The following is a 12,029-nucleotide window of genomic DNA, read 5'->3' on the forward strand; positions in this document are numbered from 1 at the left end:
TCCCCTACATGTCTTAGCGTCCCCTCCATACCTAGGTGGCGGGGTTAGATGAGCTGAAGCATTAGGCATATTAGCTGTGTCTGGTACAGGGGTTACAGGAGGCGCAGGTACAGGTAGCGGAGCTGATCTGGATAACAGTGTCTGGATGGCTTGAGCCATTTGATCCATACGGTGATCCTGTTCTGCGAATCTAGCCTCATGAGTGGCCATCTGTTGTCCTATACCTGCGGGGTCCATGGCCCTATCGTAATGTCACGGTAATATACCCCAACACGCAGGAATAGTCCAGATAGTCAAGAGACAAGAAACCAGGATTCGTCTTACCGGACCTTAGAATGGCCGGACTTAGACGAGTACAAGAAAAGACAGAGTCCAGAACAAGCCGAGGTCAAGGGGACGGAGAGACAGCGTAAAGTAGAACAAGCCGAGAACTGGTACACAGGAAGACAAACCGGCGGATAAACAAGCAAGGATAAAGAGAGAGCGGAGTCAGGAACAAAGCCAAGGTCAAGCACCAAAAAACCAACTGAACGATACAAGCACTAAAGGGAACTGAACAGAAACCACGATAGGGCAAGGTGCAAAGGAAACAGGTGAGTATAAATACCCTAATGTTCACTTTGATTGGCCCCTGTCATATCCACGCCCCCAAAAGGGGAGTGTATGGGGAACGTGGCATGACAGGGGCCAATGGGAGACTGATTCTAATTTTGTCTCCCACTGTCCCTTTAAGAGCGCGCCCGAGACACGCGGCGCGCTCTTAGTGTCAGGCGGGACACGTGACCGCTTCTCGCGGTCACTGCCCGCCTGACTGATCTCGTCGTTGGATGAGCCGCGCGCGGCTCGTGCAGGAGCAGGACCGCGCGCGGCGAGAAGAGAGGACCCCGGCCGGCCCCTGGAGAGGGTAAGTACTGCTACAGGTTTCAAAACATACATTTTTAAAATTTATCAATAGTGACATTGTAACACTATTATCTGTCATAAATCTCTGAATACCACCCCACATGTACATATTTTTTTTAAAGTAGACAACCCAAGGTATTCAATATGGGGTATGTCCAGACTTTTTTAGTAGCCACTTAGTCGCAAACACTGGCCAAAGTTAGCGTTCATATTTGTTTGTGTGTGAAAAAAGCAAAAAACTAAATTGAATGCTAATTTTGGCCAGTGTTTGTGACTAAGTGGTTACTAAAAAAGACTGGACATACACCATTTGCAATACATTGGGTTGTCTTCTTTTGCAAATGGTATGCCATCATGGGGGTAATTCTCATTCCTCGGCTACCATACGCTCTCAAAGGCAACGTAACCAACCTGGCCATTTTCAATGTAAAAATATTTGACCCATATATTTGACCCTGTAACTTTCAAAAACGCTATAAAATCTGTACATGGGGGGGGGGGGGGGGGGTACTGTTATACTCAGGAGACTTTGCTGAACACAAATATTAGTGTTTCAAAACTGGAAAATGTATCACAATTATATCATCAGTAAAAGTGCTGTTTGTGTGTGAAAAATTAAAAAAAAGTCACTTTCACTGACAATATCATCGCTGTGATATGATTTACTGTTTTGAATCACTAATATTTGTGTTCAGTGAAGTCTCCCGAGTAAAACAGTACCCCCCATGTACAGGTTTTAGGGTGTCGTAGAACGTTACAGGGTAAAATACAGTGCTAACAAATTAAATTCTCTGGACTTTCGACCTGGGTTGGCAGGCAGGTCCCTTAAATTGCAATCAATAAAATTACTTAATTATGTAAAAATATTACATAAATACACACGTAGAATTTAAATATATATATGCATATTTATATATTTGAAGTCTACGTGTATATTTATATAATTATTTATGTAATTTTGAATATGGACATATGTGTAGTTCGTATTCTTTTTATTTATTTATATATACATAGATATATATATACAATTTCATTCTAAGTGTATTTTGATATAAATATATATATATATATATTAATATCAAAATACAGTTAGAATAAAATTTCATATAGATATACCATTTTTTTTATTTTTATTATTATTTTTACATTTTTTTAATTTAATTTAAATTAATTATTATTTGTATTTTATAATGATATATATATATACAATATATATAGTTATTATATATATTATATATACACGTGTGTAATTTAATTATAAGTGTATTTTTATATTAATATATGTACATATTAATATACAAATACACGTAGTATGACATTATATATATATATATATATATATGATATATAGACGTATATTATATATATATATATATATATGATATGTGTCTATATATCATATATATACACATATATAATTATTATTTTTATTTATTAACTTTAACCTTTATTTTTTTTATTTGATTTTACACATGCAGGGAGACTGCGGGGTATTAGAACCAGTTACTAAATGGTTGGACGCTTTGTTTAAAGAGTCAGTAGAGAAGTTACATACATGTGTTAAGGATACCCCCACGCTGATATCCAAATTACAAAATGTATCTTTTGACATACCATCACCGGTTCTCATTACTATGGATGTCAGTAGCCTCTATACCATCATCCCACATGATGATGGTATAGAGGCTATGAGACAAGTCCTCACACAGTCTTTAGTCTATCGGGGTCCACCGATAGAATTTTTTTGGGAGATTCTGGAATTTACATTAACACACAATTATTTTCGGTTTGAGAAGGATTGGTTCATGCAAATATCTGGTACATCCATGGGTGCTACAATGGCACCCATGTACGCTAATGCCTTCATGTATATTTATGAAATTGAATATATTTTTTCTGGATTTCAACATCATATTGTTCAATATTTTCGGTATATCGACGATGTGTTGATTTTACGGAGGGGGACGGTACCCCAGGCACATGCTATGGTTGATTACCTTAATCATTTACCATTACCTGTGAGATTTACAGCACATATCAGCACAGAAAGAATACAATTCTTGGATTTGGAAATAGCTGTTGCAAATCAAGGGCTTTCATATAGCCTATATTCCAAACCGACAGACCGCAACACGTTATTACATTACACGGGTGCTCATCCAAAACCATTGATTCAATCAATACTTTTTGCGCAATACTGCCGTGTAATTCGGAACAACTCTGACAATTCAGTTATGCAACAGCAGATCATTGAGATGACTAATAAATTCCTGGAGCGTGGATATGACAAATTTACCTTGGAAAAAGCGTTAGAGAAAGCAAAGAATGCACACGCCAAGACAAGTCCCAAGGTGCCATCCAGGCTTGTTTTCCCTATGACGTATCACAATAGGGCCAGTCAAGTTATTATTATTATTATTATTATTGCCATTTATATAGCGCCAACAGATTCCGTAGCACTTTACAATATTATGAGAGGGGGATTTTACTATAAATAGGACAATTACAAAGAACTTACGGGAACAATAGGTTGAAGAGGACCCTGCTCAATTGAGCTTACATTCTATAGGAGGTGGGGTGTAAAACACATTAGGACAGGAATTTGCTGTCAAATAAGGTGGGTTGCCCTTTAGGAGAGAGAGCAAGAGACAGGTATGTGAGGTAGAGGTTACTCTGGGAGGCCATAAGCTTTCCTAAAGAGATGGGTTTTAAGGCACTTCTTAAAAGATGCAAGACTCGGGGAGAGCCGCCCGCGAGAAGTCCTGCAAGCGTGTGTTGGCCGTACGGGTGCGGACAACGGACAGGAGGTGGTCACGGGCAGAGCGGAGAGACCGAGAAGGGACGTACCTATGGATCTGTGAGGAGATATAAGAGGGGCTAGAGTTGTTCAGTGCTTTATAGGTGTGAATTAGTACCTTGAATTGACTCCTGTAGCATACAGGAAGCCAATGTAAGGACTGACAGAGGGGTGAGAGAAACGACTAGAGAGGAAAATCAGTCTGGCAGCAGCGTTCATTCCGGACTGTAGTGGTGCAGTACGGCTTTTGGGAAGACCAATCAGGAGAGGGTTACAATAATCCATGTGGGAAATTACTAGAGCATGGACAAGCTCCTTGGTAGTATCTGGTGCAAGAAAGGGGCGGATGCGGGCTATGTTTTTAAGATGGAATCTACAGGATTTGGCAACATGCTGGATGTGAGGCTCAAAGGTGAGACCAGAGTCAAGTATGACGCCAAGACAGCGTGTTTGCAAGGATGGACTGATGTGGGTAGCACAAACTTGAAAGGAGAGCGAAAGAGGAGGATCAGTATTAGGAGGAGGAAAGACAAGGAGCTCCGTTTTAGAGAGATTGAGTTTCAGAAAGCGGGACGACATCCAGTCAGAGATGGAAGAAAGGCAAGCAGTGACACGTTGCAGGACGGCAGGGGAGAGGTCCGGGCAGGAGAGATATAAGTGGGTGTCATCAGCGTACAGGTGGTAGCGGAATCCAAAAGAGGTAATAAGTTTGCCAAGAGAGGCAGTATAAAGAGAAAATAGAAGGGGACCAAGGACAGAGCCTTGGGGTACTCCAACCGAGAGAGGACGAGGGGAGGAGGTATCATTAGAAAAAGATACACTGAATGAGCGTTGGGAGAGATAAGAGGAAAACCACGAGAGGACAGAGTCACAGAGACCAAATGATTGAAGAGTTTGAAGAAGGAGAGAATGATCAACGGTGTCAAAGGCCGCTGAGAGGTCAAGAAGAATTAGTATGGGGTAGTGGCCTTTGGATTTAGCTGCAATTAGGTCGTTAGTAACTTTGATAAGCGCAGTCTCAGTAGAGTGGAGAGGGCGGAAACCAGATTGAAGAGGGTCAAGGAGAGAGTTGGAATTGAGGAAATGAGAAACACGGGTAAAGACAAGTCTTTCCAGAAGCTTTGAGGAAAAAGGGAGCATGGATATGGGACGATAGTTAGAGGGGGTGGACGGGTCGAGGGATATTTTTTTTAGTATAGGTACTACAGTGGCATGTTTAAGGTCAGCAGGGACAATGCCAGAACAGAGAGAGCAGTTGAAGATGTGAGTTAAGGAAGGCACGAGACAAGTGGAGAGAGATCTAATAAGGTGAGATGAGACAGGATCGAGGGGGCGAGAGGAACAGAGAAGAGCAGCCACCTCTTGGTCAGTAGTCGGGGAGAATGTCTGAAGGGTAGGAAAGGCATGATCTATGTGTGGTTGAGGCACTCAGTACAGGCAGAGCATCGGAAGCCTGCCTGAAGGTGTTCGCTCCAGGGGGAGCAATCACCCAGTGTTTTCCGGGGGGCCACGGGCAGTGAGGGTGTATTGCAGCGATGCCTCAACATCGCTCTAATTCCCCGCTGATGTATCAGATACGTCCTTGGTCCTTAAGGACCGTTTTTTTGTCGGACGTACCTGATATGTCCTTGGTCCTTAAGGGGTTAAATAAATGAACATACTTTTGTTTCACAGTGTTGCTTTTTAAAATACCCAATACAGAATTTCAATTCATTTTTGGAAGATCTAGTCAAGAAATGTACAAGGAACTTTTGCTACACAATTGAAGATGCACTGCCCAGGATGTCTGTGTATGGATTGCATTAAATGGACATGCACATTTAAAAAATAAATTAAAAAAATTCCAATTCGTATTGAAATTTAACATTGAATTTTAGACATATTGTGTGTTTTACTAGTTCAAAGATCATATAGTTGTTATCTCCTGTATCTCCTGACTATAGCAATATCCTACATGTATACCAGATTTTGGAGGAATTTATAAGATCACATTAGAGATGTGCCCTAATTTTGTCTCCTTGCATTTCCCTGGAGACGCTATTTATAGAAACATAGAATGATAAGAACGTTTGGCCCTTCTAGTCTGCCCAATTTTCTAAATACTAAATACTCATTAGTCCATGACCTTATTTTACATCTAGGATAGCCTTATGCCTATCCCACAGATGCTTAAATTCCCTCACTGTGTTAACCTCTACCACTTCAGCTGGAAGGCTATTCCATGCATCCACTACCCTCTCAGTAAAGTAATATTTCCTGATACTATTTTTAAACCTTCGCCCCTCTAATTTAGTACTATGTCCTCTTGTTGTGGTAGTTTTTTTTTTTTCTCTTTTAAAGGAACACTATAGTCACCTAATTTACTTTAGCTAAATAAAGCAGTTTTAGTGTATAGATCATTCCCCTGCAATTTCACTGCTCAATTCACTTTCATTTAGGAGTTAAATCACTTTGTTTCTGTTTATGAAGCCCTAGCCACACCTCCCCTGGCTATGATTGACAGAGCCTGCATGAAAAGAAAAAGGGTTTCACTTTCAAACATATGTAATTTACCTTAAATACTTGTATCTCAATCTCTAAATTGAACTTTAATCACATACAGGAGGCTCTTGCAGGGTCTAGCAAGCTATTAACATAGCAGGGGATAAGAAAATCTTAATTAAACAAAACTTGCAATAAAGAAAGCCTAAATAGGGCTCTCTTTACAGGAAGTGTTTATGGAAGGCTGTGCAAGTCACATGCAGGGAGGTGTGACTAGGGTTCATAAACAAAGGGATTTAACTCCTAAATGGCAGAGGATTGAGCAGTGAGGCTGCAGGGGCATGTTGTATACACCAGAACTGCTTCATTAAGCTAAAGTTGTTCAGGTGACCATAGTGTCCCTTTAACCCCTTAAGGCCCAAACTTCTGGAATAAAAGGGAATCATGACATGTCACACATGTCATGTGTCCTTAAGGGGTTAAATATAGGACTTATTTGTCTTTACGTTAGACAGCTGCAATAGAACCTCTTTCACTATACACGCAAATGTAACAAATGGCTCAGTCTTTTTTCCTTTGCTTAACTTTTTTCTCCAAATACTGAGCAAAATATAAATTGAAGCAGTCAGCTAGACCTGTATTCTCTTCTCTGTGCCTTCTTTTTGTTTTTAGTCTAACTAATCCTTGTTTTACTTTCCTCTTCTCGTTTATGTATCTAAAAAAATGTTATCCCCTTTTTTTTACTGACTGTGCTATTTTCTCTTCTGTGTGTGATTTGGAAGTTCTTATAACTTGCTTAGCCTCTTATAGATCTGTCTATCTTCCTCACTCTGGCTTTTTTTTATAATTACTAAATGCTAACTTTATGTTTTTACTATTTCCGCTATTTTTGTGGAGTGCCACAGTGGTTTCTTAGTTTTTTTGCTCTTACTGACAATCCTAATACAATTTTCTCTTGCCTTCATTAGTGCAATTTTTAACTCAATTTAAACTGCTCCAGTCTGATAATGACTCATTTACGCATAGTCTAATTTTGGAAAAGTCTGTTTTTCTAAAATCCAAAACTTTTGTTTTTGTGTGGTGTTATTCAGCCACTTGGTGAAGTAACACTGTGTGTGTCCCCATACTGACCCACATCAAACTCCATCCCTTTTAACCCTAAGTAACTTTAACCCTATTTTATTCTAAGTAGCCCTTACACTAACTGTTCATTGTTTAGTTGGTCGGCCCTAGCTATCTCTAGACCTAATGCTAACTAACCATAACACTATCTATACACTGTTTAATGTGTCAACTCTTGCTAACTCTAACTATTCACTATATCAACCGTAGCTAAACCTAACATTATTCCTAGATAAACTTAACACTAACCCTAACAAAACCATAACGCTAACAGTAACCCTAATGGTAACCCCAACTACGCCTAACACTAATTTTGTGCCCCCTGGTTGATTGTTTGGCCTCAGAGCCAGTAAAGACATGCTTTAGGAAAAAGTTAGAACATGTCATTACTTGGATCTCAAGTGGATCAATTAGCCGGAGAGCATTGCTTGGCTAATTCACTCTGAGGTAGACTAGCAATAGTCTGGTACTCACCAGGAAGGGGGGTGCCATGCCTTAGATTTCTGTGACAACATGCTACAGCATGCTGGAATCAGCCTCTGTGAACTAATTTCACAGCTCCCTGCTGCTCTGGGATGAGCCATATAAAACAGGGCACATATGGGAACTTGGAAATCAGTGCAGAGTTATCCCAGCTGCTCCCTCAGTGCCCTGCACTCTCAGCCAATCAGCAACCCTCTGGCTGATGCTTCCACTTTCAAGATTCAGGAGGCAGAGCGATCAGGCACTGGATACTGGACTTTAGAGTTATGCCATTCATAAATGGATCAATCCCTAAAGATAAGTCAGCTTCAAAAACCACCTAGCACCATAATAACTTAATTCCAATTAAGTTGTTATGGTGGCCGGAGTGTTCCTTAATTGAGTAGAAATTACTTAAAGGAAAATGATAGGGCATGACATTTTATTTACACAGATTTTCATACAATCAAAGCATACAGGTAATACTTTTTAAATTCCGTATTGGTAAAATGTGTCAGGATTACTAATTGATCCAGCACGTAGAATTGTGTCACACCTAGGACTAAAAGGTAACGTATTACCGGGCCTTAGAATGGCCGGACTTAACGCACCAAAGTATAGTCAGGATACTTGCCAAGGTCGGGGGGTACAGAATGAGACACAATGATAAGGGAAAGCCAGAAGTCAGGGATACCAGAATACCAGGAAGTCAAACAAAGCCAAAGTCAAATGCCAGAAATAAACGCTCAGGAACACACTCTCGGACAACCAATAGGGAAACCACGACAGGGCAATGAGGAAAAGTAAATTTGAGCTTAAATAAGAGCTTTACATTTCTGATTGGCTGAAAATGGGCTTTGACCCCAAAACGTGTGTGCGCGTCTCCCGCGTGACATCACGCGCACGCCGACGTCGTCATTAACGTGGGCGGACATGTATAATTTGGTGTGGATCCACAGCAAGAGTCAGTTGTACAGACGCACGGCCGCTGGGCGCAAATACCGCAAGGTGAGGAGGAATATGTCTTTCTGTGTTCCAGTATCTTCTTTGAGTTGATATTTTTGCAGATTGCCTACTTTAGTTTTGTTTATATAAAATAGCTGGAGTCCAAGTTAATCACCTAATACTATCTTCCATATCCTTGTTATCGGAAGTCAAATCTTGGCTGATTATCACATTTCAAGTAACTTCACTTCTGATGACAAGCAACACAATCTCCGCTCCACCTCTTGTGCTGTTTGTCTTTCTCTTGTTGTTTCCGTCCTCTCCTCTTTAGTATTGGGCTCTAGTCATTGTATTAAAAAACAAAGGCAAGATATACAGCATTGTGGATTTATATAGTATACTGTGTGTGAGGTAAAATAGATATATTGTTTTTTTCCTAATTGGACAACAGTTCAAATGTATGTGTTTCATGAGCCATTGATCATGTTTAAAGTGCTTCTGTTTGACGTTTATTTGACCTGCCTTAATGATTATGTCTTTTAACTGATGGTATTGGTCCAAAGAAACTTTCACATTTCCAAATCATTTTGTTTGTTAAATAGATATTGCTCCTTGTTCCAGGACTTTCTAAAGGTAAAACAGGAAATTTTGTAACAGAGCCAGTGATATATATTTGTGATATTATGGCTCCAAGTATACTAATACTTCAATTTCTTGTTTTAATTTGCTTTCTTTTCTACACTTGATTTAAACAACTTCAAATTATTCTGGCTTGTCGTGTCTGGACCTCTGTATTACACTGATATTTTATTGGATATCTGGTTTGTATGGTAGTATAACAAATATTATATGTAAAGGGAGAAGTAGTGTACCAAATGAGGGAAACTGGGATAAGTAGCATACATACAGGTACAGGTAATCTATTCAGATAAAGAAGAGTCTATAATCTGTAATAGAGACAAACAATACACCCTGTTCCAAATTATTATGCAAATTCTATTTAAGTGTCACAAAGATTAAATATTTTGTTTTTCAGTTTTACTCATGGATGGCATTGTGTCTCAGGGCTCTTTTGATCACTGAAAACAATCTCGGACACCTGTGATAATTAGATTGCCAGTTGAGCCCAATTTAAGGAAAAACTACTAAAGGTGGGTGTTCCACATTATTAAGCAGAGCACCATTTTCATGCAATATGGGGAAGAAAAAGGATCTCTCTGCTGACGAAAAGAGTGAAATAGTTCAATGCCTTGGACGAGGTATGAAAACATTAGATATTTCACGACAACTTTTAACTATTAAGAGATGTGTGGCTGATTCAGAGCACAGACTGGTTCGTGCAGATAAGATTGAGGAAGATTTCTGCCAGATGCATGCATCGGATCAAGAGAGCAGCTGCTAAAATACCATTACATAGCAGCAAACAGATATTTGAAGCTGCTGGTGCCTCTGGAGTCTCACGGACATCAAGGTGTAGATTCCTCCAGAGTCTTGCAACTGTGCATAAAGCTTCTTGTCGGCCACCACTAACAAATGCTCACTAGCAGAAATGGCTGCATTGGGGAGAAAAATACATGAAGGCTAGTTTTCAAACAGTCCTGTTCACTGATGAGTGCCGTGCAACCCTGGATGGTCCAGATGGATGGAGTAGTGGATGGTTGTTGGACGGCCACCCTGTTCCAAAAGGCTGCGACGTCAGCAAGGCAGTGGTGGAGTCATGTTTTGGGCCGGAATCATGGGAAGAGAGCTGGTCGGACCCTTTAGGTTCCTCGAAGGTGTAAAGATGACCTCTGCAAAGTATGTGGAGTTTCTGACTGACCACTTTCTTCCCTGGTACAGAAGGAAGAACTATGCTTTCCGTAATAAAATCATCTTCATACATGACAATGCACCATCTCATGCTGCAAAGAATACCTCTGCATCAATGGCTGCTAAAAGGAGAGAAAGTCATGGTGTGGCCTCCATCCTCCCCTGACCTCAATTCTATTGAGAACCTTTGGAGCATCCTCAAGCAAAGGATCTGAGGGTGGGAGGCAGTTTACATCCAAACAGCAGTTCTGGGAGGCTATTCTGACATCTTGCAAACAAATTCAAGCAGAAACTGTCCAAAAACTCACAAGTTCAATGGATGCAAGACTTGTGAAGCTGCTATCAAATAAGGGGTCCTATGTTAAAATGTTTAAAAACTTAAAATGTTGTTATAAGTTTGATTGAAATAACTTTTGATTTCAGTAAATATGCTGCAAACACAACAAATAACAATTTTCAGTTCTCTACAACCTATAAAGTGTTTTGAAACTTACTCTGCGTAATAATGTAGAACAGTGCATTGTAAGTTTTTTATGTTTAAAAAAAAATACTGTTATCATTAGGAGGTTGGTTCATTAAAATTTGAATGGTACTCTTAATAGTTGATAACATGAGAATTATGCTGACTGTTATTTACATCAATTATTTAGGTAAATGAGAAAAATATAATTTGTATAATAATTTGGAACAGGGTGTATAATGAAAAATAAAAATCTGTATTAATGTAAGAATATAAAAATTGCCAATCGGCAAGCACCCAATGTGCTATACACAAACTTAATGGTGAAAACCCAAATAGAAAAATCAAATGGGAATACTAAAGTAAATTCCAAAATAAAATTGATGCCTGATAAGTCGATAAGCTATGAAGGATAAAGTCTATAGCGAATATGCTAGGTATATAAAGAAAGGCACACGTCTGTGCTAAGCATATCACTATATAAATCTATAGCTGGGAATCCATAGCATATAAATGTTGCAGAACACAGACCCCCTTCTATGAAAGTGAAATGAGGGTACATGGGAGATTCAGTCACAGCTGGAGCCTTGCAAGGGTGTCAACACTTAGGCATATAGTGATGCTAAGATAAGGCTGATAACCTTATTGTTTTTGCAAGAGATAGCTGTTATAACGTATAAGTGCTACAGAAACAGCCTGCCCGCTGCATACAGTCAGCATTAATATATCACAGAGAATTGGATCGTGGCTGTACCAAGCACATGTATCGTATAGAGATATTGAGCTTGGACTACCACTACTATTGTTCTGCAACATTTATATGCTATAGATTCCCAGCTATAGATTTATATAGTGATATACTAAGCACAGATGTTTGCCTATATAGCGAATATGCCTAGCATATTCGCTATAGACTTTATCCTTCATAGCTTATCGACTTATCAGGCATCGATTTTATTTTGGAATATATTTTGATTTTTCTATTTGGGTTTTCACCATTGAGTTTGTGTATAGCACATTGGGTGATTGCCGGTTGGCATTTTTTATATT

The sequence above is a fragment of the Pelobates fuscus genome, chromosome 2, assembly GCF_036172605.1.
Source record: "Pelobates fuscus isolate aPelFus1 chromosome 2, aPelFus1.pri, whole genome shotgun sequence".
In the NCBI taxonomy this organism is placed as follows: Eukaryota; Metazoa; Chordata; class Amphibia; order Anura; family Pelobatidae; genus Pelobates; species Pelobates fuscus.